Genomic DNA, 22107 nt, shown 5'->3' on the forward strand with positions numbered 1-22107 from the left:
GCAACATTACATATAGAGACAGTGCTTCCAGTCTGTCCTACTCATGCTCTGGGCAAAAACCCATGTGCCAATTGTTACTCACATGACAGGGACTACCTCTGACAATACTTGGAGGGACTTGTTCCCTCAAACAGGAAAATTGCGAATGATTGAACAGTCAGTAAGCAAATTTCCAATCTCTAGTAGGGCAATTATAAAACTAAGACATTACAGAGGAGCTTGGAAAGTAGTTTTCATTCTCCCTTCAATGTGGAATGGATTAGAGTATACTTGGGCAGGAGTAGTTTAAAAAGAATCACCTCTTTGGTCCCATTGATATCTACATTTGTGTGTTCCATGTACATTCCCATGGGTTCCACGTTCCTTTAGACTCCCTTTAGACTACTTGTTCCTTTAGACGCCCTTCCTTTAGACTAGGTTGTGACATCCTGTTTGTGTGGAGCTCTATTAGTATTTCTGGGTTTTTGCTTTTTATTTATTTATCTATTTATTTATTGAGATGGAGTCTCGCTCTGTCACCCAGGCTAGAGTGCAATGGTGCACTCTTGGCTCACTGCAACCTCCACCTCCCGGGTTCAAGTGATTCTCCCACCTCAGCCTCCCTAGTAGCTGGGATTACAGGCACCTGTCATCATGCCGGCTAACTTTTATAGAGATGGAATTTCACTATGTTGGCTAGGCTGGTCTTGAACCCCTGACCTTGAGTGATCTGCCTGCCTCAGCCTCCCAAACTGCTGGGATTACAGGCATGAGCCACCGCGCCCAGCCAGCTTCTTAAATTTTTAAGAGCAGTTTCAACCCATTCTTTCACAATAGTAAATTGGAATGAGAGACATTAATCAATTTTTTTTCTGCCAGTCATCTTGTTTACTCATTACCTTCTCTTCTTTCCTCTTACGCTTTGTCTCTGTAAGAATTCTTTTCTTCCGTCTTCTTGCTCACAGCTTCTGTTTAGCTACAGCAGTGATGAGGGGATAGGTGAAGAACTGAAATGGCAGATTCCAGTTTTTATTATTGCTGTTTCTCAATTATCACAACAACTAAACGAAACAACAAAATCACATAAATTGTTTAGAACAGGAGTTCTCAACCTCAGCACCATTGACACCGTGGGCAGGATCATTCTTTGTTGAGAGGGGGCTATCTTGTGCCTTGGAGGATGTTTAACAGCATCCCAGGCCTCCCCCAACCAGATGCCTGTAACAAGCCCTCAACCATCATGAAAGTCAAAAAGTCTCCAGGCATTGCCAAATGTACCCTGTAGGGGCAAAATCAGCCTCAGTTGAGACCCACTGGTTTAGAATCAGTATCTTTTCATAAAGCAATGATATTCAGCAAAGGCATTTTCAGATGGAGTTACTTGAACTGCTAGGTATTAAACAGTATCTAAAATAATTTATTACAACAGTAACTACAATAAGAGCTCCCCTATTTGGGGTACTTACAATGCACAAGACAATATCTTGAATTCTGCACATTTATAATCTAATTTCACCCCTAAATGACACTGAATACCTCAATGAGGCTTGCATAAACCTAGGCATAATGCACAAACACATTTAGAGTCTCCATTTCTGTTGCCTCATGGTCACACTGGTATTCATTGACATAGCCTCAACTTTCCTCACACTATTCAGCATCAATTGTTTCATTTTTAAATACTTTTAACTACTGATTTATAGTAGAGTGGATAGTCATTAAAACATAGTTACCTGAAATTTCCTTCCTTAAAAATAATCTTGTTGTTTGATTTTTCTGTATCCTTCTCAGTGTTGGAAAACATATTTTTGTTTGTTTGTTTTTGAGACAAAGTCTCACTCTGTTGCCCAGGTTGGAGTGTAGTGGCATCATCTTGGCTCACTGCAACCTCTGCCTCCCGGGTTCAAGCGACTCTCATGTGTTGGCCTGCTGAGTAACTGGGATTACTGGCACCTGCCACCACACCTGACTAATATTTGTAATTTTAGTAGAGACAGGGTTTCACCATGTTGATCAGGCTGGTCTCGAACTCCCGACTTCAGGTGATACACCTGCCTCAGTGTCCCTGAGTGCTGGGATTACAGGCATGAGCCACTGCACCCAACCTGGGCAACACATTTAGTTGATTCTCTTTTCAGTGTTCTAAAGTGATCATATTGTGTATATAAGAGCATCCTGACCATGCAAACTGTCACTTTGGGAGTAAAGCGACTATGAGGGTTGCCTTGGTCTATGGAATCATTAGTAGAAAAATACTTCTTCATTATACAAGTTTTCTTCTTCACTGATGAAAACTGAATTTTAGAATTCATTGCAGGATTGTCGAAGAAAGAAATGCACAATGTATACAATTCCTGTTTTATATGTCATGTGGCTCATTCTACATGCAATAAAATATATTTTTATTTTCATTAAAAAAATCACATTTATCTAAAATCATTCCTCCAGAATTGGGTCATGTTACAAAAAATGTCGTGAGTGACTTGTCCAGCTAAGAGTGGGAAACTCATAATTCATTGTCAAGCCACTGATACACTGGTGGAAGCTGAAATTAAAACTGTCTGAAGACAGATTGACACTCAAGGCCAAGTCTCTACCATTGCCTGCAATTGATGATAGAATTTAACTGGACAGGCTCATCTGGACATGTTGAAAAATTATTTCATATCCTGAACTCAAATGATTAATAAGTATTTTATTCCTTTCAATAAATCACCGACATATTGAAGGTATATGAACAGGCTTTTCTATGTCCAAAGTGCATCAATAAAGAATTTTCTGTATGTTAAGAAAAAAGTGGCTCACAAGTTGTAAATGTTAAACATGCCACTGAATTCCTAAAGGAAGATACAAGAGCTGTCTTCTCCATCAAAGCTACTGGACTTCCTTGTGTTGTAATAATCATGATAATTAGGACCTATTTCCAGTGTGTTGTGCCTATCTGCCTTCTCAGTCACTGTCTAGAAAGATATAAAACTTTTGAATAAACAATAAATATTTTCAACCATGGGTTTCATGAACCAATTAAAACTGTACCCAAAGCCAGTAATATACATAGCAGTTTCTGGCCTTACATTTTACAAGGAAGAATAAAGAGTACCATAGACATATTTCTGCTTTGAGTGTGACACGCACTGGACAGGGTTGCACCATTCATTTCCCAAAGCAACCTCAAGTGAAGGACTTGATAATATAATAAACAATATTAAACAAGAAAGTTATTTTAAAAAAAGAACAAACTTCACAGAGATTATGGATGTTCCTATAAGCCCATGGACGTTCCTCTGCACAAACACAATTTGTAATGACTATTGGTCAATAATTCTATATTAAATTGAAGAAGTAATATTTAATAATGTGTAATAAATTGCATATTTTAACCGTCTTCTGTATATCAGATATTTTGCTGAACACTTAGAGATAAGACAGCCATAATATCTCATCACTCATGGGATCTTCATTTGCCTTAATAGATAACCAAAATATTGGATTTTTTACCATCCTCTAACATAAAATAGATAAGACAAAGGATAAAACCTAGTCATCATTAAATGTATTGAGACAATAGTGCAAAAGTTCTGTCACGTATTCATTTAATAAAAACAACTGCAGGCCTGGCGCGGTGGCTCAAGCCTCTAATCCCAGCACTTTGGGAGGCCGAGGCGGATGGATCATGAGGTCAGGAGATCGAGACCATCCTGGCTAACACGGTGAAACCCCGTCTCTACTAAAAATACAAAAAATTAGCCGGGCGTGGTGGCGGGCGCCTGTAGTCCCAGCTACTCGGAGGCTGAGGCGGGAGAATGGCGTGAACCTGGGAGGCGGAGCTTGCAGTGAGCCGAGATCGCGCCACTGCACTCCAGCCTGGGCTGGGCGACAGAGCGAGACTCCGTCTCAAAAAAAAAAAAAAACAAACAAAAAAACAAACAATTGCAAAGCTTCCAAAACTATCTACGTACTCTTTGCTGCGGCTGTCACTAGGTTTAGAATGTTAAAGAAATCAGACAAGTTCTTCTTTGCTCTCATGGATTATCTATTCTATATTGAGAAGACAAACCTGAATATGCACACAAGTGTGCAGGATGATCAGCGTGTGACATCGTGATAGTGCAGACAGAGTCTCAGCTGGGCATCGCTTGGCAGCTGTTTTATGTGGCACAGGTAAGAGATGAGAGCTGTTAGGTTTTGCATTTGCTAAACACAAACACAAAACCTGGTGGAACGCAAACTAAAAATCAAAAATTGCCTGCCAATCCTGCATTCCATTACAATTTAAAAATAAAACACTGGCTAGACTGGCACACAGTAATGAAGATAAGTTATCAACAGAGGTCTGTGTTTGTTGGCCAACTGCTTGGGCCACATCCTCTCCATTGTAATTAGTCTCACCAGAAGCACGTAAACCTGGGCCTGTCCTTTGGCCTTCCCCTAAGGCTCATTACCAGACCTGAGAGGTGCCATCTAAGAGAAAAAGAGTTCACAGGTCAAATGACCGTAGTGCTCAGATTACAACCGTGACCAAATGACAACAAATGAAGCAACATATAACATGTAAACCTGAATTGTTGTAATTGACAAGAATTTTAAAATTAAAACAAAATCTTTAAAAGGATAAAGGAGGATTTTTTTAATCTGAAAAAGAAACAAGAAATAATAATCCATCAAATAGAACTATTAAGTATAATGTGTAGTAGTTGAAATGAAATAAACAAACACTGAAGAAAAACAAGTAAGACGAGCACAGCTGAAGAATGATGGAGTAGAAAGATTCAACTGAGGAATCCTCGGATAAAACAGCAGAAAAGGGTAAACATTGACATGCAGAAACATCCACATCTGGATAACAGGAGTCCTATAAAACAAGAGAAACTAAAAGAGAAGAGGACATATTTAAAGGAAGCATGATGAAAAGTTTTATGTTTTACAACAGCGTTGTTCAAACTTGAAACAAGGTGCCCACATCACTTAGAGGCAGGTGGGACTGCCAGGCCTAGAGATTCTCACTCAGTGGATCTGGTGTGGGGAAGGAGAGTGTGATTACAACAAAGCTGAAGATGCTAGAGACCAACTTTGAAAACCACTGTTTGAAAGAAAAAAGGAAGTCATTTGATTAAATGTAGTACAGAGAATTGAAAATACTGCACGTGTAAACTTTCTAATAAAGTGAGGAATACGTGCTGCAAGGATCATTTAAATGCACTCGAAGATACAGAGCAGACTGCCTGCAAAGGGAAAAGTCATGTTGATATCACTAGATGCAAGAAAACAATTAAGTCGTATTTTAAAATTAACTTGGAAAATGTAAAATTTTGAATCTGTAATGTTTTAGCTAACCAAATTGTTATGTAAAATAAAGCCAGAGCACTAATGTTCTCAGCCATACCTTTGAAATATCACTTTTTAAAATCAATTTGAGAAACATTTTCGAAGACATTTTCAAATAAAAGGAAAAATAAATTCATAAGAATTTAGCCAAAAAAATACAAAAAAGTAAGATTAATTAAATTTATTAAAATCTATCTTTTTGTCTAAAGAAGAGGTAGATTAAAAAAATGTATTTACAACACCTGCAATGGTTAAATTTATGTCAGCTTGACTGGGCTTTGGTGCCCAGTTGTTTGGATAAACACTAGACTAGATATTGCTGTGAAGGTTTTTGTTTTTGTTTTTTAAATGTGATTAACATTTATAATCAGTAGGCAAAGTAAAGCAACTTAGCCTTCATAATGTGGTTGTGACTTACGAAGTCAGTTTAAGGACTTAAGAATGATAATTGAGATTTCCTAAAGGAGGAATTCTGTCTCAAGATTGCATCATTGAAAGCCTGTCTGAGTTTCCATCCTGCCTGGCCTGCCCTGCAGAATTTAGGACTCAAGAAGGCAACATCAACTCTTGCCTAAATTTCCAGCCTACCAAGCTATAGACTTCATAGCCAATTCCCTTAAACAAATGGCAAATCTCTATCATCTGTCTATTATCTATCTATCTATCTATCTATCTATCTATCTATCTATCTGCTTAGCTACCTACCTATGCGAAGGGACCTAGCAATTCTGAAGGAGTTAGAAAAAGAAACCTAGGTATAGCCACGTGGTATGGGATTATGTGTGTGTGGATGAAATAAATTTGACATGAGAACACACTAGTGTATTTGTAATGAAGGAAAAATATACATAACAATATATCTCCAAAATTCTAAGGATATGTAAGCCTCAATATAGTTTTTATGTTAAAGGTAAACAAGAATAAAAATAGGTCCTATGACTTTTAAACTAAAGGAAAAAGATGTATCCAATACAAAGTTAAAAAGAAGACAGAATAAGAAAGAACATCCAATGCAAAATATAAAGTAGGTGAGAAACATATGTCTCAATATAACAACGAAAAATCAGGTTTGATTTTTAAAATCCACCAATATTTGACATAATGGAAGCAAACAAGTAACACTGAAAGCTAAAGAACAAAAAATATTACATATTGGTAAAAAAATAGATCCAAAGACATAATCACTTTAAACATCAATACATGTACCAATATTTACAAGACCTGAGAGACTCATAGAAAAAGGCAGAAAAATAACAAATGTAATTTATGATACTCTTCCCTTAAAAGCTTATAGATTAAGAAGACAAAAATAAGCAAAAATGTAGAATATACACATAACATAATTTATAAACTTGAACTATTGTGACTGTATAAATAGGCATATATGTAAAATTCTAGAGGTCACAAATAAAAAAAGTTTCCGTACATTTATAAAAACTAGTCATGTAATAACCACAAAGCAACTTTCCAAAAAACTCCAATAAGTCAGTAACATGACTCAGTTTTAAATAAAAGGTAGCGTAAACATTTTCAAATGACTCAAAAAAAACAATGTTATTAAATTACCATTGGATTCAAAGGAAATCAAAAGAAAAATTATAGCATATTTAATATGGACTAATAATTAAACACTATGTGTCCAAATATAAGCGAAAGTAGAAGTAAAGTTAAGCTGATACCTCTAAATGTATTTTATCAGGACTCAAAAACTCATCTTTTCAGAAAAAGAGAGGATATATCAATAAATGAAGCAAATAGTGGAAAAAGAGAAATAACATCAAAAACAAAATTGGAAACAATGAAAATAAAATAATACAACAATATATTTAACACAGCAATTACATAGATAAACATTTTAATATATGTAGGTAAAAATTGTTTAGGAAGACATTGAAGCTTGCATAAACTAATAAAAGTATACATACATTGATATGCTAATCAAAACATTACTTCTCCCCAAAGCCTCAGAATCCCACGTTACTTTGAAACAATCCCAAAATTAGAGAAAAACTGAAAGGATACCAAAAAAAGTCCTTTTTCTACCCTGAACCATCTGCGATAAAGTTGTCAGCTGGGAGCCCATCACCACCAAATACTTTAGTATCTTTTTCCTACAAGCAAGGGCATCCTCCTAGATAACCTCACTACTCATAATCCTCAAAGTCAGGAAGTCAGCACTGACGCATTACTGTACCTAACCCTCAGGCCCAATTTCTCCAATTGTTTCCATGTTTATCATAGTAAAAGGAGCCAGCTCAGAATCACAGGTTGATTTTAGTTAATCATTTCTCTTTAGGCTTCTTTGGTCTGGACGAGTTCCTCATACTTCCCTTGATTTTCTTGATTTTGATGATCTGAAGTTGACTGCAGGATGACAGTTCTCCAGGGTTTCTTTGGTTACTGCATATCTTGCAAGGAAAGACACTGACTACTTTTGTTCCAGACTATCATTTTAAAGATGATTGTTTAGCAAATAGTTTTGGAAGATAAATAGAGTTTCTCCCTCGGGACATACTTACTGCCCATTGTACTGCAATTCCTTTTGCATCAACCTAATAAAAGATTCAGGTTCCCTGAGCTCTGGGTTCCTCTACGGTAACGCAACCTGCTGCATGACCAGGTGTTACTGGTCTTGTTTGTACTGCTTTATGGGAAATGATATTAGGAAACCACCGCAAAAACTGGTTCTCTTACTCCTGTGACTGCTGTGTGTAATGAAGTCTTTGTCTCTGGCCTAGGAGTCCTAACGTCTTCTGCCGGCATCCATCACATTGTAGCAAGCTAAAATTTTAGCTTTTAAGCAGAGTTAAATCTCAGACCCTCACAGTTCTTAGAACTCAGAGGCCAATTCTTTGGTAGGGCATCCCTCGATTTGATTTTGACAGGTATTTTCTCACGATTAGATTTAGGAAATCCCTTAATTTGGTTACATATCATAAAACTGTCATATGCAAAACTTCTGACGTATTTCTTTATGACTAGAAACTAGACAAAAATGTTCACAATCACTTCTGCTATGCTGGAAAGAAAGAATTACAATAGTTATTCTTTGTGGATGATCATATCCACAAAGCCAAAAAATCAATTATTAATATTAGAATAAACATAATAGTTTATCAAGGTCACTTTACAATGACCAATTTACAAAAACTAATAATATTTATCTTCACTAACAATACAAAATTAGAAAATAAAATAATACACAAGGTATTTGCATTCATGGTAAAAACTAATATTTTTAAAGAATTGACTAAAGAAAGAAGTCAAAAACCTCCCTGGGGAAAACTCCTTTATGTATTAAAGGAACTTATAGATTTGAATAGATGGAGAAACATTCAATGATTCATTAGTATTTTTAGTTTCTAAGTATTATCAAATGATGATTAGCCACGTACTAGAAGGCCAGTTCCATGTAGGCCTATTAAATCGTTAGGTGTTTGTTTTTTGTTTTTTTTTTTTAGGAAAAAAAAAATAGTATACATGAATATTTATTCTTTTTACCCATCTCTAGATTTTTGTGTGTGTGTCTTTTCCTGTTTCAGTGTAGTGATCCAGAGTAACCACCATTGCCAACTCTCTAACAAATTAATAGCATCTGAAACACAACTGCCCATGCCTCTGAGTGAGTACAGTGTGAAAAAAGTTTCTGTCAATATCAGTTTGTAAATCAGAGTTATAATGGGATGTCCACCCACTTTACAGTCGAGTTAATAAGAGAGTCAGAGAGGGGAGGAAGAGGAAAACATGTGATGGTGGCACCCTAGGGTGATGCCAGTGGTTATTTAGCTTGTAACTAAACGTCATCTGCCCCACTATTTCACCCAGCTTCTCCTCATCAGAGGGTGCAGGAGTGGGCCCCACAGCATACGTGTGTAGTTGACCATTCCACATTGCCATTTCTCCCTGCTGGTGCACTCCTGCTGCTGTTAACAGTGGAGGGAGAGCTAGCCTAATGAATGATGACGGGAACATCGCTATGGTTTAGAATTCCCTATAGGAAACACTGTCGTGATTTTGAGGGGATAGAATTAAAAATTAATATTTTAAACATATTAAATCCATATACTTTGACATTTAATATTTTTATTATTAATTTTAAAATACATAAAGCTTCAGTCAAATTATTTTTAATTATTTATTTTGATATTCATGGAGAGAAAATTTGTGGTAAAGCACTACTCTACACTGAAATGCTTTATTTAAAGTTATTGAATGCTTCTAAGCAAGGTAGTTTAGAGAATTTTGAACTATCTATGCAGTGGTTTTTTAAGATTCCTAGAAAAGAATTATGCTAAATAACAGGCTTTTTGAGCACTGATAATGATACCAAGTTACTTATTCAAATGTGTCTTTCTGCCAAGACCAAGATCCTTTAGAGCAGATTCTTAAATGCAGCATCTTGGTTACCTTTGCTGACTTATTTTTTAATTTCTTTATGTTTATCTTTGTTTACTTACACCTAGTAGGTGCTCAATAGACTTTGTCAAAACAAAATGACACCTTGTGGTTGACCAGCGTCTCATTACCTGGCAGCTTGCCCTGGAGAAAAATAGAGCAGTTGGTTTAAATCTAGACGCTCTGAGAATTAGCTAAGTGATTTACCTCTGCCAAGTAGGAACTATAAATACTATCAGACTAAAAGCACCCATTGCATACCTACTGTGTACTGAGCATCATTCGATTGGCACACCTACTCAATAATTGTGAACAGATGGAATTAGCACATGGAAAAGAGCATGTGTTTTTCCCTGTCCATCCACACATACCAACCTAGAAAAATAGAATTCTCCATCATGGTATTTTTTTTTTTTCTAACAAGGACATCGTCAAATGTATTAGTCAAACTTGGAGTCCCTCCAACACTAAAGCTTACTTCTAAATTTAGAACTAATGAGTTCTCTGTGTGTACCAAAGTAGGAAGCATATATTCTCTCCGTTAGCACTGAGGCCTTTTAGTCGACATAACTCTATTGCCAAAGAGAATATAAATGTTTCTTCTTTAGTGTTACTGGCTTGCAAAACTCAGTCATTGGGAAAAACTGAACATTAGGGAAGAATGATAGGTTTGTAGAGAACATTCACTTCAGAGAATGATAGAACCCTCCATTTAACAGGTCTTTAAAAGATCCCCCAGCCCAGTGCTTCCTAACAGCTAGAATTCCTTTTAAAATTACTCTCAGGGTGATGGCCAGTGCTCTACCTGCCTCCAGCACCAAAGCATCTCCATCCACATCTGAGTTGCTTCAATGGAACGTCCCCCTGGCACAAAACCAAACTCGTTTTTGCTATTGCCTCCCTAGTGATTTCTGAGTTTACTTTTTGGGACACACAGACTGAGGACTCTTCCCGACAACACTTTCTTCCTGCTTGATGACAAACAACTACCGCATGTTCCCTTCAGGTTTCTCTTCTCCATGCCCAAAACTTGTATTTCTTTTCTTTTCTTTTTTTTTTTTTTTTTTTTTTGAGACGGAGTCTCGCTCTGTTGCCCGGGCTGGAGTGCAGAGGCCAGATCTCAGCTCACTGCAAGCTCCGCCTCCCGGGTTCACGCCATTCTCCTGCCTCAGCCTCCCGAGTAGCTGGGACTACAGGCGCCGCCACCTCGCCCGGCTAAGTTTTGTATTTTTAGTAGAGACGGGGTTTCACTGTGTTAGCCAGGATGGTCTCGATCTCCTGACCTCGTGATCCGCCCGTCTCGGCCTCCCAAAGTGCTGGGATTACAGGCTTGAGACACCGCGCCCGGCCCAAAACTTGTATTTCTTAACCCTTCCTCAGTGTCTCAATTTCCAGCTGCTTCATCCTTCTGGCCACATTCTTGTCATGCTCCCAATAATACAACTTATGAAAGATAGATATCATGACATTTAAAAGAAGTTAAGTGTGGCAGAAATATAAAAAATGAATTATTAGGGAAGGTACTCAGGTCACAGCTACTTGTGACAGCAGAAATGAGGGATTTTTAAAATCACACTTGAGAGTAAATCCATGACGATTTTACTTACAGAATAAAAGGAAGTAATAATGTTCGAGAACTGGGAAATGAAAGACCCAAAAACACCTTCGAGACCTACTTTGGGAGGTTAGTGGAAAATTATACTATTAATTGTAAACCAGAATATAAAGAATAGGGTCAATTTACCCGTAGGAAGAAAGACATACTTCATTGAATGTGTTCTGTTAAATGCATATAAAATTCCTGGGTAGATGGTTCTGCAGAATAGTTAACATATCTATACCTTGGTTATATAGGAGAGCATCTGTAACCTGGTGTTGTCTCCCAAGCCAAGCCCCGCAGCCGTGTTTAAGGAATTTAGGGTGCTGAAATGTAGCTGAATTCTTCTTTTCACAAATGTCTGCTCTTTTCTGTTGAATCACAATCACAGACACCATCATCCAGTTAACCTTTCAAGTGATAAAACTGGTACTTTTCCGTGACTTATCTTTGTTAAAAAAATTCGATCAGTTGCCAGATTTCCTCAATCTCAAAAATGTCTATCAAATCTTATGCTTTGCTGCATTTGAACACCACTGCATTAGCTCTTCCTCTAGCCAACAGTCTTTAGTGTCTCGTGTTGGTCCGTGGTTTCCTACCTGCCCCCTTGACAGGTTTCCCAGTGGGGATGGATCCCAGCCTGGATAGTCCTGCAAGAGCACAGAGCTGAATGCTCAATAATTTTGTAAGCCGGTGAAACAGGTGCTAGCTTGAAACTGACCGTAAGAAGGGACAACACACTGTGGAGCCTACTTGAGGGTGGAGGGTGGGAGGAGGGAAAGGAGCAGAAAAAAATAACTAACGGGTCCTAGACTTAGTACCTGATGAAATAATCTGTACATCAATCCCCTGTGACATCAGTTTACCTATGTAACAAACCTGCATATGTGTCCCTGAGTCTAAAATAAAAGTTAAAAAAAGGGCCAGGCACCATGGCTCGTGCCTGTAATCCCAGCACTTTGGGAGGCCAAGGCGGGCGGATCACCTCAGGTCAGGAGTTCAAGACCAGCCTGACAAACATGGAGAAACTCCGAGTTTACTAAAAGTACAAAATTAGCCGAGCATGGTGGTGCAGGCCTGTAGTCCCAGCTACTTGGGAGGCTGAGGCAGGAGAATCACTTGAACCCGGGAGGCAGAGGTTGCAGTGAGCTGAGATTGTGCCATTGCACTCCAGCCTGGGCAATAAGAGTGAAACTTCGTCTCAAAAAAAAAAACAAAAAAAAGCAAAAAAAAGCTAAAGAAAGAAAATGTGGTACATATGCACAATGGAGTACTATTCAGCCATAAAAAGAATGAGATTGAGTCATCTGCAACAACACAGGTGGAACTGGAGATCATTATGTTAAGTGACATAAGCCCAGCACAGAAAGATGAATATCACATGTTCTCACTTATATGTGGGAGCTAAAAATGAAAACAATTGAACTCATGGACATAGAGAGTAGAAGGATGGTAACTGGATTATTCACAACTCAGTGAATGAATGCTTGAGGGGGTGGATACTCCGTGCTTCATGATGTGCTTATTTCACATTGTATGCCTGTATGAAAGCATGCTATGTACTCTGTAAATACCCTACTATGTACCCACAAAAGTTAAAGATGTAAAAAAAGAAAGACACTGACCATAGCTGGAGTATTCACAGCATGAAATCTATAAACACTACAAATTAGGACTTTTTTTTCTTTTATTACAATACAACTGATCTTGCCCTTCCAGTCCAACTACCCCCTAGGTGTCAGGATTATCTTCCTAAAAAGCAAAGACAGTAATGCCAGTATCCACTATCAAAATGGGAAATGGGAAATGCTATTTTTATCAGTGTAAGGTCATGACTGAAATACTGGTGAGCAAAGAAGTCTGATCATATCATATATCACATATATCATATATGATATATTTCACATATCACATGTATATCATATAGATATACATATCAAATATATATATATATATATAGAGAGAGAGAGACAGAAAGAGTTTTGCCCTTGTTGCCCAGGTTGGAATGTAGTGGCATGATTTTGGCTCACTGCAACCCCTGCCTCCAGGGTTCAAGTGATTCTCCTGCCTCAGCCTCCTGAGTAGCTGGAATTACAGGCCATGCCTGGCTAATTTTTGTATTTTTAGTAGAGACGGGGTTTCCTCATTTTGGCTGAGCTGGTCTTGAACTCCTGACCTCAGGTGATCCACCCGCCTCGGCCTCCCGAAGTGCTGAGATTACAGGTGTGAGTGACAGAGCCAAGCCTGATTTTAATATATTTATAATCAGAGCACTCCACATGCTCACACATGTTCTTCATTGTAGGACTTCAAATGGTGGCAAATTCTTGTCTTGGTAAAGCAGACAGTGGGTTGAGCTGCAGGGATGGTGGAAGTCCTTCTGCTCAGGCGTCCCATTCAATAGCCTCTTTACGCCTGATCCGGAATCTTTATTAAATGTTTCCATGTGCACTGTGTCTTATTTATCCATTCGTGTCTCATAATGTTGACATATAGAGAAGACGGTGATTCCTAATCTCAAGGTAGAATTCTTTCATCCATGTATTCTCCAAAGACAATTTGTTTTTCCAAAGTGGAAATCTGTATTATATTCTGTTTCAGAGGAGGTGAAAAGATCTCTGGCAAATTGATTTGCTGAAAATCAGTTGAAATCGATTTTTCAAAGTTGCAAGGCCAATTCTGGTGTTTCTGAGATGAAGACAGAGTTCCCGGACACTCTGTGCCTCTGTCCAGTTTTCTTCACCTGACTACATACCCCAGGTAATTAATTAAATCTCCCAAAGTTCTTTGTGCAGCCAGGCAATTTCTGTTTGAACTCTCAGCTAGTTTTAACTATTGCCCCGTCATTAACTTTACTTATAAATGCGTAATTTATTAAAAATTCCTATTACAATTTGGTCTGGTCTGCTCAAAATGTCTTTCTGCTACCCTCTCCCAGCCCAACCAGTTAATTTTTGTTTGTTCTCTATTTAAAATAAATTTCTGAATTGCTCTTATAGCTCATAATTACACCAGCACCATTGCATTTGGTCTATCATCATTCACATATTTCACTGCTTTCAGAACCCTGCTGGTTTCCTCTTCCTCTTGTCCGATGAAATATAGGCTTCAACATCTTGTTAAAGTGAAAATGATTGTATGAGAAGCTGGGATGAGGGAGAGGTGTCTGCATTACTCTGCACACTACAGTTTGACATCCATTGGCCTATCGGTCAAGCTAATAGCCAAACTCCTTAGTATGAAACATACTTTTCTTTCAGCATCCATCTCTAACATCTTAACTACCTTTAAAATCCCATTTCCAGCTACACTCATCCCAAATTCCTGAAACACAGAATTGCTTGATTTGTTCCCTGCTCTCTAGTCACTGGGCATATTTGAAGTTTTTACATTTTCATAAATTCTTATCTCCGCTCGGGATGACTTTCTCTGCATCACTGCAACCAGATATGGTTTCCAAAGCCAGTTCCCCAGAAAATCATAATAACTAACAATTACTGAGTGCTTTCAACATGTGAGGCACATTGTTTGGTCCTTTCAGGGATTACCTCATTCAATCATACCTGCATTTTAAAGGAGAGGGTTTAAGAGGAAGAACGTGAGGCTCTGGCTGACAAAGTCACTTGCCCATGTTTACGCAGATTTAAATCCTGTCCTGGAGACAGTATCCCAGGCAGTTTATACACCGTCTTTATCACTCTCTATTGCTTTCTCTTAATATATTTTCTTCACAGCAATCATCACTTTCTAAACTGATTCTTTTTCATGTCTTTATTTAACAGTTTTGTTATATTTTCCCCATCAGACTCTATGGTTTACTACGATATGGACTTCTACTCCTGGGCTTCTGATAGTCTTTTATACACAGAAAAGACTCAATAGGTATTTCTTGGATGGATGGAGGGAGGGATGGATGAATGGATGGACACATGGATAGGTGATGGATGGAAGGATGGATGGATTATGAATAGAAGGACGGACGGATGAATAGATGGTTAGAAGGATGGATAGACGATGGGTGGAAGGATGGATAGATGATTATTGTTATCTGGATCTTTCCTTTTAATGGGAGAAGTAATACAAATGTCTACACAGATAAATAAACATTTAAGTAACATATTCAGGTATGGTTCACATGTTTCTCCTATTTTCTCTCCATATGGTAACAAGTTTGAGGCAACACTTTGCTTCTTAATGTGTGGTCTGCAGAACAACAGCATCAGAATAACCTGGGAGATTATTAGAAATCCAGAACCTTAAACTTCTCCCCAGACCCACCAAATCAGAAACTATATTTTATCAAAATTCCCAGTTAGTCCTATGTGCACATCATTGCACACAGTTCATGTGACTAGTGCTTGCTTTTATCAGGAAGTAGCATGAAAGAGCTCAGACTTGCAATTGATTTGCTAAACATACCTGAAAGCACTTTTGAGTTGAGAAGCTCCAAATTATTTCTGTTTCAATTTAGAAATAAAATAATCATTTTTCCTGTTAGGTTCCTACCTAATGTAAAAATAATCAAAAATTATGAACTACACAATACTAAAAAAGCTCTACGAAAACCATACAAAACTAAAATGAATTAAATCCTTTTTTAGTATTCTAAAAAGCTGATTTCAACTAAGAATGTCATTCCTTGGCATTTCTGGTTGACTAAATACCATTTTAAAAATCAAAGTCATTTTCATAACTCTCCTTATAAACTAAAACTGTAACTTACTAAATATAATTTTCAAATCCAATAGGAAGAAATGAAAGAAAATTGGACTGCATTATTTCATGCAATTTATGCAATTGTTATCCTTATGCATGTTCAAATTTTATAAAGATAATAAATACATAATAAATAACTTTAATTTAATCTTTTAAAATGTAAATGATTGGTATGTAGTTATTAAAGCAATGTTAGTCACATGTATAACATATTGAATATATGAATACAATTACATAATTGCCTTGACTTCTATAAAAACATACTATTTTTTCAAAAAATAGACTTCATTTTTTATGGTAGTCTTAGATTTATAGAAAAATTTCACAGAAAGTAGAGTTCCCATTCTTTCCATTTTTCAAGTTTCTTTTTCATTAAAATCTTGCATTCATGTGGTACATGTGTTTCAACTGAGGAGGCAATATTGACACATTATTATTAACTGCAGCACACAGCTTATATTAAAGTTCACTTTATTTTTGCTGTACATTCTATGCATCCTGCAATGGATCCACCATTATAGTGTTGTACGGAATCATTCCACTGCCCTACAAATCCTCAGTAGTCTACCACTTCCTCCAGCCTTCCCCTAACCCTTGGCAGCCACTGATCTTTTTACTGTCTCCATAGATGTGTCTTTTCCAGAATATCATAGAGTTGGTTCATACAGTCTCCAGCTTTTGAAGACTGCCTTCTTTCGCTTCGTCATATGCATTTAAGGTTCCTCCCTGTCTTTTCATGGCTATGCAGGTCATTTCTTCTAGTGCTGAATAATATTCCAGTGTCTGCATGTACCAATATCTGTTTATCATTTATCTACTTAAGGTCTTCTCGGTTGCTTCTAGTTTTTGTTAATTATGAATAAAGCTCTTTAAACACTTCTTGTGCAGGTTATGTGTGGACACAAGTTTTCAACTTATTTGGAAAAATACTAAGGAGCATGATTGCTGGGGTTTATAGTAAGCCTATGATTAGCCTTGTGAGAAACTGCCAAACTGTCTTCAAAAGTGGCTATAACATTTTGTATTCCCACCAGCAATGAATGAGAGTTCCTGTTGCTTCACATCCTCATCAGCATTTGGTGTTGTCTGTACTGTGGATGTTGGCCAATCTAGTACGTGTATAGTGGACTCTCATGGTACTTTTAATTTGCATCTATCCACTAACATATGAAGTCCAACATCTTTTCCTATGATTAGTTGCTGTTGTGTATCTTCTTCGGGGTGGTATCTTTTGCCTATTGCTAATTGGATTTCTTGTTTTCTTATTGTTGAGCTATTTGCATATTTCAAATACTAATCCTTTATCAGATACATGTTTTCCAAGAATTCTTCTCTCAGCATGCGACTTGTCTTTTCAATCTCTTAGCAACATCTTCACAGAGCAGAAATTTTTACTTTTAATATCGTCTGACTTGACAATTATTGTCTCATGGTTCTTCCTTTTGTTGTTGTATCCAGAAAGTTGTCACCAAATCAAAAGTTGCCTAGACTTTCTCCTGTTTGATTAGAATTTTGCATTTTTACATTTAGATTTACAATCCATTTTGATTTTATTTTGTGTGAAAGGTAGAAGGTCTGTGTCCATAATTTTTTTTTTTTTTTTGCCTGTGGATATCTATGTCTAGTTTTTCTAACCCTAAAATACATTGAAATAACTTTGATTTTCTTATTTTAAAAAGTTGTAAAGAATTAATCGCTTTTAAGGATATTCCAAATACCAAGTCGTTCAATATTTGAATTTGCAGATTGCATAGCATTGGCTAAGTTCTGTATCTTCAGACTAATTTCAGAATGAGTTCAAAATTTGTAACAAAGCATGCTGTACATTAAGTAATGCAATTTTTATTGAATCTAGCCTGACATCACCAATTTTAAAAACTAGCTACTGTAAAAAACTCTTTCTAAGTAGTCTTGACAAAGTAGTGGAGTAGATCAAGGTTCCCTTTTGCCTAGTTTTCCTCCTAAGACTGTTTACCTCTGCCTAGACACACTGTATTCTTAGGAAGTTAATGAGCAAATTAGGCTTGCTTACCCTATAGGGTCATTCTAACTATCTCTTGTTAGCAGTTTCTTGTACTTGTTACTTTACCATGATTCATGGAATATCGGTTCATAAAATTACTTTCCTCTATCTAATTTTTATAATGTATGGTTATTTTACTCATGATAAAATATTAATACAAATACTAAGCACCTTTTAATTGAGTAATTACTTTCTATGCTTATCTTATTTAATCCTAAGTATAATATCATTATTGTCAGGATTAAACAAGATAAGCATATTGAATATGCTTATATTGAATATATTGAATAATGGATCATACTGTTATATCATTTGTATGGCTGAGGATCCTGATACTTAAAGGAGTACGGTAATTTATGTAAGGTCACATAGTTAATTAGCACTACAGTTACATCTGAGCCAGTCTGGCTGGCTCCAAAGTTCTTGGTCATAAACTCTAAAATCTGATTAAGGGAAGGGAATGGCCTTCTATGAATAACTTTTCACCCAAAAGGACAATTGCAATGCTCAGAATTCGGAAGCTTCAGCAATCCAATAGAATTGAGTATGTGGATGTTCATCCATTCTATTTTTATGTTTAACCTGAGATTTTTTTCAAAATATAGAATGGTGGTTGTGGAGTGAGTTTGAATGAAAAAAAAAAGTCTATTTTATAATTCTGCAGCTCTGAAAATAATCATAATCTTTAGGAGTAGATTGCATGAAAAACGCCCAATGATTTCAAATGTATTTTGAATTATCATGTGTGTCTAGAATCCTGTGGTTGTTTGTAAGAAATGTGTTGCTGAAAATAGGCATTGATCATAATCACACTCTTTGTAATACAGTTTTATTTATAAAAATAAAGCAAAATCAAGTACTTGTACTCTTTCCTTGAAGTGTTTGAAACCTTTGTTTTACTGCTTTACTTTGAAAGATCATTGTTTCGAGTTTAAAATGACATTCAAGCCTGTCGTTTAGAAATGACTTTGTGTTTAAATATGAAAATTTCCAAGCAATTAGTTCCTTTAGTGGACTAATTGCTCTTGCTATTTAAAACTAAAATTAAACAATATAGCTATTTCAATTTGAACAGAACGATTTATGCTTTGAAATAAATTTACAAAATTTCATAGGGAGATTCTAGCTGCTTTTTCGTAAGTACATATGACATACTTTGATTAGCTTGTACTTAGGACTATTGTACTAATTATTAATAATCTAAGATTCCTTTAGTAAAACTTCAATGCAATTGATCCAGAAAAAAACATGGTTGTTGATTGATCATTGATTTTTAAACTTCACATACCCTTCATATGCCATGTTATGGATCAGTTGCAATAGTGCCACTGGAAATATGCTAATTAATAAACTTTTCTGATTAACTCCTTGATAGATCTTTGACCCAATCATCATTACTGAAAAACGTTAGAAGTCCTTCATCATATTGTTCAAGTAGTCTATAAAGAGTCTGATAGCCACTGAGAAACATGCAAAACCATTATCTTTGAGGCATAAGGGGAATGACATCCATTTGGATAATATTCAACCGAGTCCCCTAAGATTAATAAAACTATCAAGGGAAAAGTCCCCTCCATTTGTGTGTTCACAGAGGTAAACAAACAAACAAACAAAAACAGCTCAGGAGTCGGGAGGCTGGAGGGCAGAATGCTCTTGCATGGAGAAAAGGTGACATGGTTCTTATACTTAGACCCTGAGCACTCATGGGAATATCAGCAAACGGTTAACATCTCTGAGAGATTCATTTTTTGTGTGAAAAATGAGGGCATTAAACAATATGATTCTAAGAGTCCACAAAACCCTGAAAATCTTTAATTGTGTGATTTTTTTTTTTTTATTTGCTATGCTCCCTACCCTCTTTAATCCAAATCTCTGGCTGCACACATAGCAAACTTTGACCCAGTCTTGAGGCAGCTCTATTTCTGCCCTCTTGGGAGCTCTTCTAGCAGCTGGGAAGGGATAATCATTACCAGTGCTCAATGTTTCTATTCTTTGTAACAAGCAACCGACTCTGATGACCTAAGCTGTAAAGGAATTTGTACAAATATTGAAGAGTCCATAGAAGATTTAGGAGAGTTCAAGAACCATGTCTAGGAATCAATCCACGCAGCCAGAAACACGGACAGACATGCCGCAGCACAGCTCAGTGAGGCCACAGCTGCCACTGTTGCTGCCATCAGGGGCTGCAGCCATTACTCTGCCACTCCAGGGCAGGATGCTGACAGTTGCTGCTGGTACCACTTCCACTGCTATACCCAGAAATTGCTGCGGATGGTAAGGCCAGCCTGCAGGGCTCTGGATCCTCTGCTGCAACTCTCTGAGTGAGGCTTAACAAATGTGTACGCACCACTCTTATGAACTAGGGATACCTCCAGCTCAATGGGACCTGCTGTTTCACATAGCCCAGGTTAAAGGTCACTTTGACTCCATGTTGAACATGGAGAATTATCTTTTGTTCTAGGCCCTTGCTAAAAAAAAAAAAAAAGAAAGAAAGAAAGAAAGAAAGAAAGAAAGAAAGAAAAGAAAGAAAGAAAGAAAGAAAGAAAGAAAGAAAGAAAGAAAGAAAGAAAGAAAGAAAGAAAGAAAGAAAGAAAGAAAGAAAGAAAGAAAGAAGGAAAGGCAGCCTTGTGCCTGATAGAGTGGCTCACACCTGTAATCCCATCACTTTGGGAGGCAGAGTTAGGGGGATTACTGGAGCTCAGGAGTTCAAGACCAGACTGGACAACATAGTGACACTTTTCTCTTCAAGAATGAAAAGAAAATTTAGTTGAGTGTGGTGGTGTGTGCCTGTAGTCCCAGCTACTTTGTAAGCTGGGCAGGAGGATTGCTTGAGCCCGAGAGGTCAAGGCTGCAGTGAGCCGTGATCACACCACTGGACTCCCACCTAGGTGACAGGGTGAGACCCTGTCTCAAAAAAAAAAAAAAAAAAAAAGGGCAATTTTCCAAGGCACCTGATAAATGAGTTGGAGCAGTATTTTCTAGGTTCTGACTCCAAAATCACAGAGCCCCACGAAGAGTAGTCTGCTTCTTTCTTTGTGATGTAGGTACAAAGTGTACTAGCTTGTTCTTCACCTTGAATGGGCTGTCTCACCACACTCCCAATCACCAAGCCCTAAAACTGTTACCAACACCTGGGACTCTGCAATCTTAAGTAGAATTTATTTCTCACCATCTGCTACACACTTATCTTATGACAGCTTCCAGAATCCTTGCCACTTTTCTCCCAGGTCTGATTAACTTGAGGCCATCATTTTTGTGAACCATTGCAACTTTCTGCAGATTTTTAAACAATTCTGTCCCATTCAGCCTATATTGTGACAGACAGCAGGAGAGGTCGTGTACATGTGGAGATAGAATGCATACTGCTGTACCTTCTGAGTGAATGAGCAATGTTTCCTGTGGATAGGAAATGAAAAGAAACTGTTTGCCAGTTACCAAGGTCAATGGAGGTTCTGGATCTGTCAAGCAAGGATGTCACATCAGGCACAGTGCTGCAACTGGGGAACCACTTGCAGGTTCATGGTGTTCCCCAACATCTGCCACCATCCATCTGCATCGTGCACAGGCCAGAGATGGCTCACAGGGGAAACCAGTGAGGACCACCACACCTGTATGCTTATGTATTTGGGGATGGTGTGAATTTCTGTCCTTTCCACTGGGATGATCTATTGTTTCTGATTCACCATCTTGGTGGGGGGCGGGGGGCGGTTTCAAAGGTTTCCACTTGGTTGTTTCTTTGACAACTGCTCATACTCTACACATCAAGGAACAAATGTGAGGGATCTTTCAGCTGCTAAGTGTATTCATCCCAGTGGTACACTCAGAGACCAGAAAGATCACTCACGGTGGGTCTGGAGATGGCTGTTTCCAGGACGCGGTGGACACAATAGGGCTGCAGTCATGACCTGGCCTTGAGATGCCCATCTCTAACAGGAAACCATGTTGGAATTTGGGATTCTCTGGTATTTGAGGTTTCTTGCTTCAGCTGACTCTGTATGGGACAACCCTTGTGAGATCTGTCTATCTCCTTCCCCAGGACTGACTCACTCCAGTAGATGGCTATAGATGCCTT

General features: G+C 37.6%; 1 long non-coding RNA gene across 3 annotated transcripts in view; it reads left to right on the forward strand.

Annotated features, from left to right (window-relative positions):
* Positions 1-22107, forward strand: part of LOC105490787 (uncharacterized) — a 91607-nt gene that overhangs the window by 5868 nt on the left and 63632 nt on the right. For all 3 annotated transcript variants that reach the window (XR_003020150.2, XR_003020148.2, XR_011608334.1), the window contains exons 2-3: positions 11309-11383; positions 13898-14056. This is a non-coding gene — a long non-coding RNA (uncharacterized lncRNA). The remainder of the gene's footprint in view (positions 1-11308; positions 11384-13897; positions 14057-22107) is intronic.

The sequence above is a fragment of the Macaca nemestrina genome, chromosome 9 (assembly GCF_043159975.1).
Source record: "Macaca nemestrina isolate mMacNem1 chromosome 9, mMacNem.hap1, whole genome shotgun sequence".
Classification (NCBI taxonomy): Eukaryota; Metazoa; Chordata; class Mammalia; order Primates; family Cercopithecidae; genus Macaca; species Macaca nemestrina.